Source organism: Callithrix jacchus, chromosome 1 (genome assembly GCF_049354715.1).
Source record: "Callithrix jacchus isolate 240 chromosome 1, calJac240_pri, whole genome shotgun sequence".
Taxonomy (NCBI): domain Eukaryota; kingdom Metazoa; phylum Chordata; class Mammalia; order Primates; family Cebidae; genus Callithrix; species Callithrix jacchus.
The window spans coordinates 70,022,672-70,034,330 of NC_133502.1; the positions used below are offsets into that span (position 1 = coordinate 70,022,672).

At 42.0% G+C, this 11,659-nt stretch overlaps 1 protein-coding gene across 10 annotated transcripts in view; it reads right to left on the bottom strand.

The window, feature by feature from the left end:
• The window catches only part of LOC100399313 (isoleucine--tRNA ligase, cytoplasmic-like), a 34,747-nt gene extending 31,358 nt beyond the window's left edge, over nucleotides 1-3,389 (bottom strand). For all 10 annotated transcript variants that reach the window (XM_078348172.1, XM_078348182.1, XM_078348168.1 and 7 more), the window contains exon 1: nucleotides 3,220-3,389. The gene's annotated coding sequence lies outside the window, so the exon portion shown is untranslated. The remainder of the gene's footprint in view (nucleotides 1-3,219) is intronic.
• Between the last annotated feature and the right edge of the window lie 8,270 nt (nucleotides 3,390-11,659).

The window sequence follows — 11,659 nt, forward strand, 5'->3', positions numbered from 1 at the left end:
CCTTGCAGCAATTTGAGAGCTGGAATCACTTTCCACTGGATCCCAAAGATCCAGGAAGAGCTTAGTGCTATTGACTAGACCTCGGATGGACCCATCACAAAAGTTTAACCCAACCTTGAGCAGTCTTCATAACTGCTCACTGAAGAAAATTTCCGGGACGACTCAGGGGCCTCTCTTCCGCTCAGAGATGTCAATAAAGAACCTTAGTATCACAATTTTCAACCCTAGAACCAAATTCCCCCCTTCCCTTCTACCAGAAGATTCATTCCAACAACTTGATAGAAGAGAATCTTCCAGGCCATCAGAGATGGCTTACCTTAGGAGTAGGCGAAGTAAGAACACTGCTATCTATGCAGAAAGCAAATAGGGTAAAATTGAGATACCTGTTACTCAACAGATTTCCTTGGCTTGAAAAAACTAGTAGACACTGGCCTAATGGGAGTTCAAAATGCGTCAAGAACAGAACCATTCCAATGTGGCTGCAGTTTCTGTGTGTATCGTAGCCTGAGAATACTAGAACAGGGAATCATGACACCAAGCCAATTCAACCACTATTATTCTTATACATTTCTTGCTGGTAATTTTATGCACCAGGTTGAGAAAGCTACTCTATGCTAGGACAGCCTGTATACCAATAATTTTGATAAAGAGTTCTGTGATGTCTTTTTTTGTTATCTTTTCCTTTCTACCATGATGCCAGCAATTTGTAAGAGACCTACGTAGCTTGAATGTGTTTGAATAACTTCAACATACTCCTCTCTGACGTGACCCCAAGAGCCAGTAGGTCCTATGTGTGTGTTAGAAGATTCCCATGTGTGTTAGAAGGCTGAAGTCAGTGAGATGAAGCCCAACATCAAGAAATGAAGTAAACCAATTTGTGGGGCAGGAATATAAAGAAAACATTGGGTAGTTTGGCTACAGTATAATTAAATTTTGTTTTAAAAAGTTTGAACTCCAATAAAAGGACTTTCAATGTGCTATTTTTGAAATTTTCAGTAACAAATGTGTGTATACAGAAACAATAAAACTGACATATTCGAGTAACATTAAATTTTTTTTTATTAAAAAAAAAAAAAAAAAGACTGCCTGATGAATCAGTTATGTGGCTTTGGCCCAGCACAGAGTGGAGCTCATTTTCAACCCAGATGCTTCTGACTTGGAAGGCCATTCTTCCAAGCATCTTTTTTCTAGTATGTTAGATATACATTCTGACTCCAGGTCTAACTCCAGAGACTACACTGTTTTCACAACACCATGTCTTCTAAACTGAACAAAATACTTGCACAAAATAGTTGATTCTCTTCTTCCAATTTCTTTTCATTCAGGAAAAGGGAAAGAAAACACATTTAATTAGGCATCCAATAAATATAAACAAATACAGTATTAACATTTAAATGCTTTCTCAGCAATATTCTTTTAAATGATAAACCAAAAGAATGTATATCTGACACACTAGAAAAAAAATGCTAGCAATTAAGAAAGAGTGCAGCCATTAACGCTGTAACTACATGCAATCAAGTAAGTCCCTGGGAAGTGAAAAACACCTAAATTTCTTCCAGTTAAAACCAAATTAATAACTCTCATCTTATAAATATGATAGCCAAATGTGAGACACTACCCACAAAATGCAGAGGGGCACAGACAAGCCGCAGCAATATCATGACCCCTCAGTTCACAAGGGAGACACACCATTACCTGATATGTACTGTAAGGACACCAATGACCAACATACGGCATTGCAATGGCTGTTCCAGGGAACATTCATTTACACTGTCTCCTGGATTTCAGGCATAAAAACATGACTGAAGACATATACCGGCCCTAATGCCTTGACAATTCATAACCATTGTAACAGGTGCCATTTCGCTATTCAGAAGATTATAAAGAAATTGTATTTTTCATGAGACTGTACGACCTACTACCTGTAACTCTGACATACACATCTTGTACAACCTTAATATATAATTATCCAATCTGATAACCAATGTTCTGTAAATTACAAGCTATTACTACAATATTTTGGTGTTTGCCTGTTAACCAAGCTGGGGGGGGGGGGGAGGTTGGAAGAAGCCTCATTTCACCTGCCCTTTCCAAAATTTCACTTCAAGAGTGTTCAAAAACTCAGTACGTCCAGGTATAAATCTCTCAGTTTGTCTAATTTTCACTGCTTAACAAAAGCGATGTAGAAAGCAATTACTGTACCCTCCATCAATCTTTTCAGATTGCACAGAATTCCTTCCAGAAAATTCCAATACAAAAAAAGGCAAGTATTCCTGTTTTAGTATGTACGTCGTCTTTCTCACGGGTCATTGGAGAATGAAAGCCTTTTAAACATTTAACTGTTCCTGGTACTGCTTTCTGATGAACGTGATTAAACAGACAAATGATCCATATTTACCAAGATTAAAAAAACACTTCCACCACGTACGGAAAATCTCTCCAAAATCACAAAATCTAATTCAAAAATTATAAATAAAAAGAAATGTAAAAACAATTGCATAAACAAACTTTGAAATGCGTATGGGTTGACATTACTGAAGCCATTACTCAAAAGAAACCTCTGTAAAATCGAGAACGCACAATCAATGCAGTAAGATGCTGGAGAAAGCCAACCGGAGGGGCTGCGCAGTCCCGCATCGCACATTCATTCCTAGACCAATACATCCAAAGTCACTCACTAAGAAGAAGAAAAGTGCGTGGCTCTCTCTAGAGCACGGAAGTTTCGCCGCGCGCATCAGGAAGGGGGCTGCGCCGGCGCGAGGACTGGCCGGTGGGCGTTCCGGCAACCTACAATTTGCAAGGACCACTGCCATCCCCCGGGCCTAGGAAAGGTGGCCCGAGGGCAGGCCCGCGATCCCGGGTTGACCCTACCCGCCCCTCCCCCCGCCCCGGGATTATGCAACGCTCCCACTCCCCGCCGACATTCTGGCACAGCGCCGCCCGCGAGGCATCAAACAAAGCGCGCGCTAAGGGGCCGCCAGCCGCCAGGGAAGTGGGGACAGGAGGGTGGCGGCCTTGTTGGCGGGGGGCAACAGATAGAGTGGGACGGAGGAGTACCGGCCGGCGAACAAGGAGCGCGCGCCCGCCCCGAGGCCTAGGCCCGCCCCGCCCGGGTCCCAGCCACTGCCCCGCGGCCAGGCCGCCGCACCCCTGGCCCGCCCGCAACCCGCACCCCCTCACGGGCCTGCACCACCCACGCTCACCCCGCACGGACCTTACCCTTTGGCCGCTGAGGCCGCCGTCCACAGGCGCGCGGTTTCCACCGCCGGCTCCAGCCCGAGCCAGAAGGCGCCTCGCCGCGGACGCCGCCGGCTCCCCATCAGTCAGAGAATCCGAGCACTGCGCCAACCAACTGCTACTGCCGCCCCGGCGACGGACACCCACCGCCCATTACGCAGGCGCGGTGGAGTGGGGCGGGGCGATGAAGGAGGTGGCTAAAGCGGGGCCGGAGCTCCGGACTTCCGGGTGCGCGCCGGAAATGGGCGGTGGCGGGCGCTCGGAGCCTGAGGGGGCGCAGCTTCTCCCCGGAGGCAGGCAGCCAGGGAAAGGCTTGGTTTTCGCGCAGTAGGACTTTCAAGTAAGGGCCTGCCGGCCTTTGTCCTAGGGCGTAAACCGCAAGTCGTCCTGAGTGGTGCACACCGCGAATACTGAGGAAGCTGGATCGCACGGCTGGGCTGCGATCCTTGTGAGCCCTGAACCTCGGAGAACGCCGCAGCTCTCCTTCAGCGCGCCGATTCAGGGCCGCGGGATGGGAGCCCTTTAAAAGGATGGATTTGGGCCAGGCGCGGGGGCTCACGCCTGTAATCCCAGCCCTTTGGGAGGCCAAGGCGGGTGGATCACGAGGTCAAGAGATCGAGATCATCCTGGTCAACAAAGTGAAACCCTGTCTCTACTAAAAATACAAAAATTAGCTGGGCATGGTGGCGCGTGCCTGTAATCCCAGCTACTCAGGAGGCTGAGGCAGGAGAGGTTGCGGTGAGCCGAGATCGCGCCATTGCACTCCAGCCTGGGTAACAAGAAAGAAACTCCGTCTCAAAAAAAAAAAAAAAAAAAAAAGTGCATCAAAGTGGAAACTGCCAGTTCCATTAAAGGTGAAGACCGAACTGGTCCAGTGCTAAATCAAGTCTTTTGGTCCAAGTAAATCTGGCTAGCCCAGATTCAAGGATAGGAGGTAGACTTGACCTCTCAATTATAGATAAGTCACCTGTGTATAGGGAGTGGAGAAACAGACGAAAGTTATGTTTTGGCCAGGCATGGTGGTCTACCTGTATTCCCAGCACTTCGGGAGGCCGAGGCGGGTGGATCACCTGAAGTCAAGAGGTCAAGAGCAGCGTGCCCAACATGGTGAAACCCATCTCTACTAAATTTTTTTTTTTTTTTTTTTTTTGAGACGGAGTTTTGCTGTTGTTACCCAGACTGGAGTGCAATGGCACGACCTCGGCTCACCGCAACCTCCGCCTTCTGCGTTCAAGCAATTCTCCTGCCTCAGCCTCCCGAGTAGCTGGGACTACAGGCGCGCACCACCATGCCCAGCTAATTTTTCTATTTTTAGTAGAGATGGGGTTTCACCTTGTTCACCAGGATGGTCTCGATCTCTTGACCTCGTGACCCATCCGCCTCGGCCTCCCAAAGTGCTGGGATTATAGGCGTGAGCCACTGCACCCGGCCCAGCTCTACTAAAAATACAAAAATTAGCCAGCCATGATAGCACGTGCCTGTAGTCCTAGCTAGTTGGGAGGCTGAGGCTGGAGAATCACTTGAAGCTGGGAGGCAGAGCTTGCAGTGGGCTGAGACCACACCACTGTACTCCAGCCTGGGTGACAGAGTGAAACTGTCTCAAAAAAAAAAAAAGTCATGTTTCAAGGCCAGGCGCAGTGGCTCACACCTGTACTCCCAGCACTTTGGGAGGCCGAGGTGGACGGATCACAAGGTCAGGTGTTTGTGCGTCAAAGTGGAAACGGCCAGTTCCGGTAAAGGTGAGGATTGAACCAACATGGTGAAAGCCTGTCTCTACTCAAAATACAAAAAAATTAGCTGGGTGTGGTGGTGCGCGCCTGTGATCCCAGCTACTCAGGACGCTAAGGCAGGAGAATCACTTGAAACCAGGAGACAGAGGTTGCAGTGAGCCAAGATCGCACCACTGCACCTGGCAACAGAGTGAAACTCCATCTCAAAAGAAAAAAAAAAGTCAAGTTTCGACTCAAGCTACTGCTGTCACTCCTCTGGCCACAACAATTCACATTCCTCCCATTTGTAATAAAAATCCTAAATATTAAAAGAAACTTAAACATTTTGACCAATTGCAAAATCTTATTCTGAATCCTGACGTGAACGAACCACTCTCACCCTCCCCCAAAAGTCTCCCACTGAGGCAGTGGTGTGAAGGCAATGATCTCAGCAACTAAATCAAGTCTAGATGTGGAAGAGGCTCCATAGTTACAGTTCTTTAGATGTAGAGTTTTGTTCTGTTCTGCTTTGTTTTTTAAAATAAGGACAAGTTGGATGAGCGCCCCGACGGTCCGGAGGCTGGAGTCCGCGAGCATGGAGCAGGAGCCACCGAGGCCAACTCCCCGCGGCTCGGAAAGTAGTGATACTTTCCTTTATTTTTGGCCTCCTGGTTTGGGGTCTTCCCTTTTTACTGTTCACCAGAGGGAGTCTGCTTCTTCCATTTCTCTTAGCTATATTACACTGTGATTTTACTTTATGCTTGTTAGCATAACAGTGGGGGTATGGGAGTGAGTATGTTATCGGATATTCTGTTTGAGCCTTCATATTAGGCAGCCACTGTGAACCTGCTCCTGAGGGTGTGGTCTTCATAAATATTGCTGCCTCTTTTCTACAGGTAATGTTGAATATAGCATTTATTCTGCTCCACTCACAAGGAAAAATATTTTTATTCCTCTGTTTTCCCATCTCCTTGTCCCAGCTGCAATGTATTTCCTACAGTACCCCCAGACTACAATTGTGCTGCATTCCCCATCCCCAAGAAGGTTTAGGCAATTTTTTTCTTCGTGACAATGGAGGAGATGGGCATGGGAATTTTCATTGGTTCGCTCCATTCCTCATCCGTTGTAGCTGCTATGGGATTCCACCAGTGCCATTAACTTACAAATTTTTATGCTGTTTTCTATCCAGATTAACACTTTTATTCTTTAAGAGATGTAGGTGAGGGGTTTTGGCAGTGAGAGGATTTTCTCAGAATTTTCTTAAATATTTTCCATTGGCACCTGATGGCATTTCTGGAGTAAAACTCTGCAGGAGTGTGTGAACTCCCGTATGTCTATGAGAAGCTCCCTACTCCTACAGTAGAACAAGATTTACCTTTAGCTCTCCTTTCCAAATGTCTACTTAAATTGACTTACAATCTTGTATATTGTTAGGTGGAATCTGACTCAGGTTTAAAAAAAAAAAAAAAAAAAGCCCAGATTTTCCTACTCCTGTCAGGGGCCTGTCTCTCTCTATCGCATGTTTGCTATTTACCCTGTGACCTCAGTTCTCTGATGATCCTAATAAAAGGCATTAATGTGGTGCTTGTCCAGCTTTTTCCTTGTTACAAAGGTGAAAATGGTGCTATTTTGCAGCTTTTTATGTCTGTGAGATGAACCCAAAATTCCCCAAGATTGTGCTTTTACTTCAACTAATTGAAAATTCATGCTGTTCACCACCACCATATATCTATCCATAGACACAGAGATATATGACTATATATATATGTAGTCATATATCTATGACTATATGCTGAATATTAGCTTTTAAAATAACGGGTTTGAATGTTTTATCATTTTCTCCAGATTATTTTTCCTCGGAATTCTCTTTCGAGAAATCCATTGCAGAAGTATGAGTTCTTGGCTTTGATAAACTTTGACAGATGGACAATGCAGTAGGAAAAATAAAAGCTTAAGATAGTCCTCATTTTAACAGAACCCATGGGCATTTGAACAACTAGTTTCAATAGGAATATTCATAACCAAGAACCCCCATAAAAATAACCACTCAACACAAGAACTACCTCAAAGTAGATCATACAAAGTGTATTAGTCAGGGTTCTCTAAAGGGAAAGAACTAATGGAATGCATGTGTGTATAAAGGGGGTTTATTATGTATTAATTCACATGATCACGGAGTCCCACAATAGGCTGTCTGCAGCTGAGGAGCCAGGAGAGCCAGCCCAAGTTCCAAAGCTGAAGAATGTGGAGTCTGATGTTCAAGGGCAGGAAGCATACAGCATGGGAGAAAGATGTAGCCTTGGGGGCTAGGGCAGTCTCTCTTTTCACATTTTTCTGCCTGCTTATATTCCAGCCATGGCTTGCAGCTGATTAGATGGTGCCCACCCAGATTAAGAGTGAGTCTGTCTTTCCCAACCCACTGACTCAAATGTTAGTCTCCTTTGGCAATACTCTCACAGACACACCCAGGATCAATACTTTGTATCATTCAATCCAATCAAGTTGACACTCAGTATTATCCATCACAAGTCCCACTTGAACCCATATACACATCTCCTGAGATCATACATAATCTTCAAATAAAGGCAATAATAAGATCCTAATTATGCCTAGCATAATGCAACTATCCTTTGAACAACAACTGGAAATGCACCAATCCCCAACCCAAATACTATTACATGAAGTTAACAATACTTAAATGTTCATGTGAAGTCAATAAATCTTATGTCACATGATAAAGGCAGAAGGAAATGAAATGAAGATATTTTCTTAGTACAAGGGTATACATGCACAAACTGTTTTTAACAGAAGAAAGAGGAAACACTCACGACAACTACAGTCCTTGTTCTGCAGCTGATCATGTGGTCATAGCTAATAGTGATACTACTTTCTTCTACTACCCATTCTCTATTCCCTTTGTCTTCAGCAAGCACCTCAGCAGGTCATGGTATTTTCTTGGTGGAGTGACCCAAAGCTTCATTCCTGAAGGGTCTGATCAGGACCCTGATTCAGAGCCTACACTGCCTCCTGGAGAATTCTGACCCAGCCCTCCAAACTACTGTCACCTATTTGGCATTGTACTTGTGACTTCAAAGGCCATTTGACTATTCTATCAAGCCAGCTGCTTCAGGATGACGGGGAACATGGTAAAACCAGTGAATTCTATTAACATGAGCCCACTGCTGCACTTCTTTAGCCATAAGTGAGTGCCTTGGTCAGAGGAAATGCTGTCTGAAATACCATGACAGTGGATAAGGCATTTCATGAGTCCATAGGTGGTAGTCTTGGCAGAAACATTGCATGCAGGATAGAAAAACCCGTATCCAGTGTAAATGTCTATTCCAGTGAGAATGAACCTCTGCCCTTTCCATGATGGAAGAAATCAAATATAATTAACCTGTCACCAGGTAGCTGGCTGATCACTCCGAGTAATGATGCCATACAGGGATCAGTGTTGGTCTCTGCTGCTTACAAATTGGGTAGTGGCCATTGCCAAGTCAGTCTTGGCGAGTGGAAGTCCATGTTGCTGAACTTCTGCCTCTGTCACCTCCATCTCTGCCACCATGGCCACGTTGTTTACCGGCCCATTTAGCGATGAAAGGGATGGCTGGGGAAAGAGGCTGAGTGGTGTCCACAAAACAGGTTATCCTATTCACTTGATAAGGACAGACAATATTCTCATTAAATTGCCATTGGTTAATCTGATTAGATTGTGCCCACCCAGATTAAGGGTGAGTCTGCCTTTCCTAGCTCACTGACTCAAATGTTAATCTCCTTTGGCAACACCCTGACAGTCACACCCAGGATCAATACTTTGTATCCTTCAATCCAACCAAGCTGATACTCAGTATTAGCCACCACACACAGATATGATGTTTTTCTACATGTAGGATGAAATCTAAATATAGGAACCAGTTTAGGATTAGATCAATTAAAATGTTTATTCTGGAATAATGAGATTTCACATTCCAACAATTAGACAACAATAGAAAAGCAGCAGCAACAATAACAAGAAAAATGTTGTCTTCCATCCCAAACTTACTGGTTTAGCTCAGTTCAAATGTAAATTCTTTCAGGAAGATTTTTCTTACATTAGCCAAAATAAAATACTTGTTTTCATGTCTAAACAGCTGAAGTACTTACTATCTTTACTTCATATTTCATATGCTCTCTAATTTTATAGTTTTGTATACAGCACAACTACTCTTCCATTTATACTGTAAGCTAGAAAGTAGACTATCTTCCTTATTTACCCGTGTATTCACCAAAGTATTATGTCTCATTTATCACATATAGTAATGTGCTACATCATGACATTTAGGTCAATGATAGGTTATATGTAATCTGTATAATGTATAGGATGGTGGTCCCAGAAGATGGTAATAATACCATGTTTTTATTGTGTCTTTTCTATGTTTAGATATGTTTAGATGCACAAATGCTTACCAATGTGTTGCACTTGCCTACAGTATTTAGTATAGCAACGTGCTATAAAGGTTTGTAGCCTAGAAACGTTAGACTACATCTAATAGTCTAGGTGTGTAGTAGGCTATACCATCTAGGTTTACATAAGTATAATCTATGATGTTCATACAATAATTCAATCACCTAATGATGCATTTTTCAGAATGTATCACTATCATTAAGTTACGCATGACTATTATTATTTCATTATATACTAGTGTTTTAAGATTGAGCAATTACACACAAAAAAGATGAGTGCTTTCTATATGGCATATAGGTAATATCTCTCTGAGAGAGAGAGAGAGTGAGTGTGTGTGTGTGTAAAACAAAGATTGTTACAATTCTGATGAACCTAACTGAACCATCATGTATCCTGGGAATATTTTTTTGTCTCTAATTCAAGGCACTAAATAAAAATAGATTCAAAACCTAATTCTAATTGGAATCAAACTACTGCATATTAAATCAAAGGTGTGGAGGTAAATGAACAGCCAAATGAGAAAAGAAAAGGCTATTATTCAGAGCTTGGGACGGCACTAGCATTTTGGCAGAAGCGTAAGGGTAGGCAGAAAAATGGGAAAACCTTACAGTTGACAAAGGGAAGGGTTCAGATATTCTCTGACTGAAAGCTGTTGCATGAAGAAAGCAGTTGGCAAAACTAGCAGCAGGACATCTATGTGGCTGATTAGGGGTGCATATTTAATTTGCCTTTGCTGGTTCTACATTGGAAGTGGGGACACAAATTATGAAAGTGGTCAGTTATTCATCAAGTCCTGGTCATGTTGGGCCAGTTGTTATAGAGTTAATTGTTGACTTTCTAGGTTGGTTTCCTAGGCTAATTGCTGCCAGTTGTGGGTCAGAGTTCTATATTTATTATATGAGCTGGTGATTGTCTCTTTGTATATTCAGTTATCAGTGGCAAAGAGAGTAAGGCCTCAGTAGTCTAGAGTTTATCTCTTCAAAATCACTTCCAAACCAAGACACAGACCCAGGTATACTTTTCTGCACTAACCTCATGTGAGAAAGTAATAAAAGAAGGATAGAATCAATAACCTGTACTCACCCCTTTTATGTAACTAAAGTCCCATTCAGCTAAAACATATTTCAAAATTAAAGTTGAAATGGAGTCATCCACAATCATCCCCTTTCTCTTTGCTTAGGATATGGTGTTTACGGAAAGGTCTCAAGAAGCTCTAGAGAAGTATAAGGATCTTTTGACCCGTATTAATGACAATGTTATGATAGAGAAGTCCTTCACGGCTTCAGTTACATAACATGTTACTTAAGTCAGGAACTTTCCCAAATCTTTTAATCCAGCATTGTTGAATTTGTAAATGAATTTGGAAAAGATCAATAGTTTTACATTCCTACTCTATAAAAACTGTTGGAAACTCATTAGTTATTTTCAGTATTCCATGTGGCTTAATGAACATAAATACTATAATAAGATTACAAAGATTAACAAAATATTACATACCATAATTTTTCTTGTACATGATGATATGAGTCTTTAAATACTAGTTAAAAATATAATTCTTCATAATACATGTGGAACATACAAACTATTTCAAAGTAATGTGTCTCCAGGAGGTAGAGAATATACTTATCACTGTATAGTAAAATAGTGAAAAACCGGGTGGCTAATGAAGTTTTGGGTTCCTTCTGATTCTATGATTTTACGCTTATAGCAGACTCGTGGTTAAAATTTTTGGGGAAAAAAATGACAAAAAGAGAATAATTTTTAGTGGAATTTGTTTAATATAACTAGTAAATACAGTTATGACTAAAGAAATATTGTCAAGCCAAACATAAATTTGAATTTGAATTTTTAAATTTGAATTAAAATGACAAAAAGAGAATAATTTTTAGTGGAATTTGTTTAATATAACTAGTAAATACAGTTATAACTAAAGAAATATTGTCAAGCCAAACATAAATTTGAATTTGAATTTTTAAATTTGAATTTCTAACAAATATGAATTAAAATTTATTTTTCAAAGGAAAAAACAGTAGTATAAAATAATTAGTAAATATTCAAATAAGTTATAATAAAATGTTTTTTATAAAGCAAACTTATACATATATATTTTTTTTCTTTATTTCTTCTAAAAAATCAGGATACATATGCAGAACGTGCAGATTTGTTACATAGGTATACGTGTGTCATGGTGGTTTCCAGCACCTATTTACCCGTCCCTTAAGTTCTCTCCCCTCTCCCCCTACCCCGAAATAGGCCCTGGTGTGTGTTG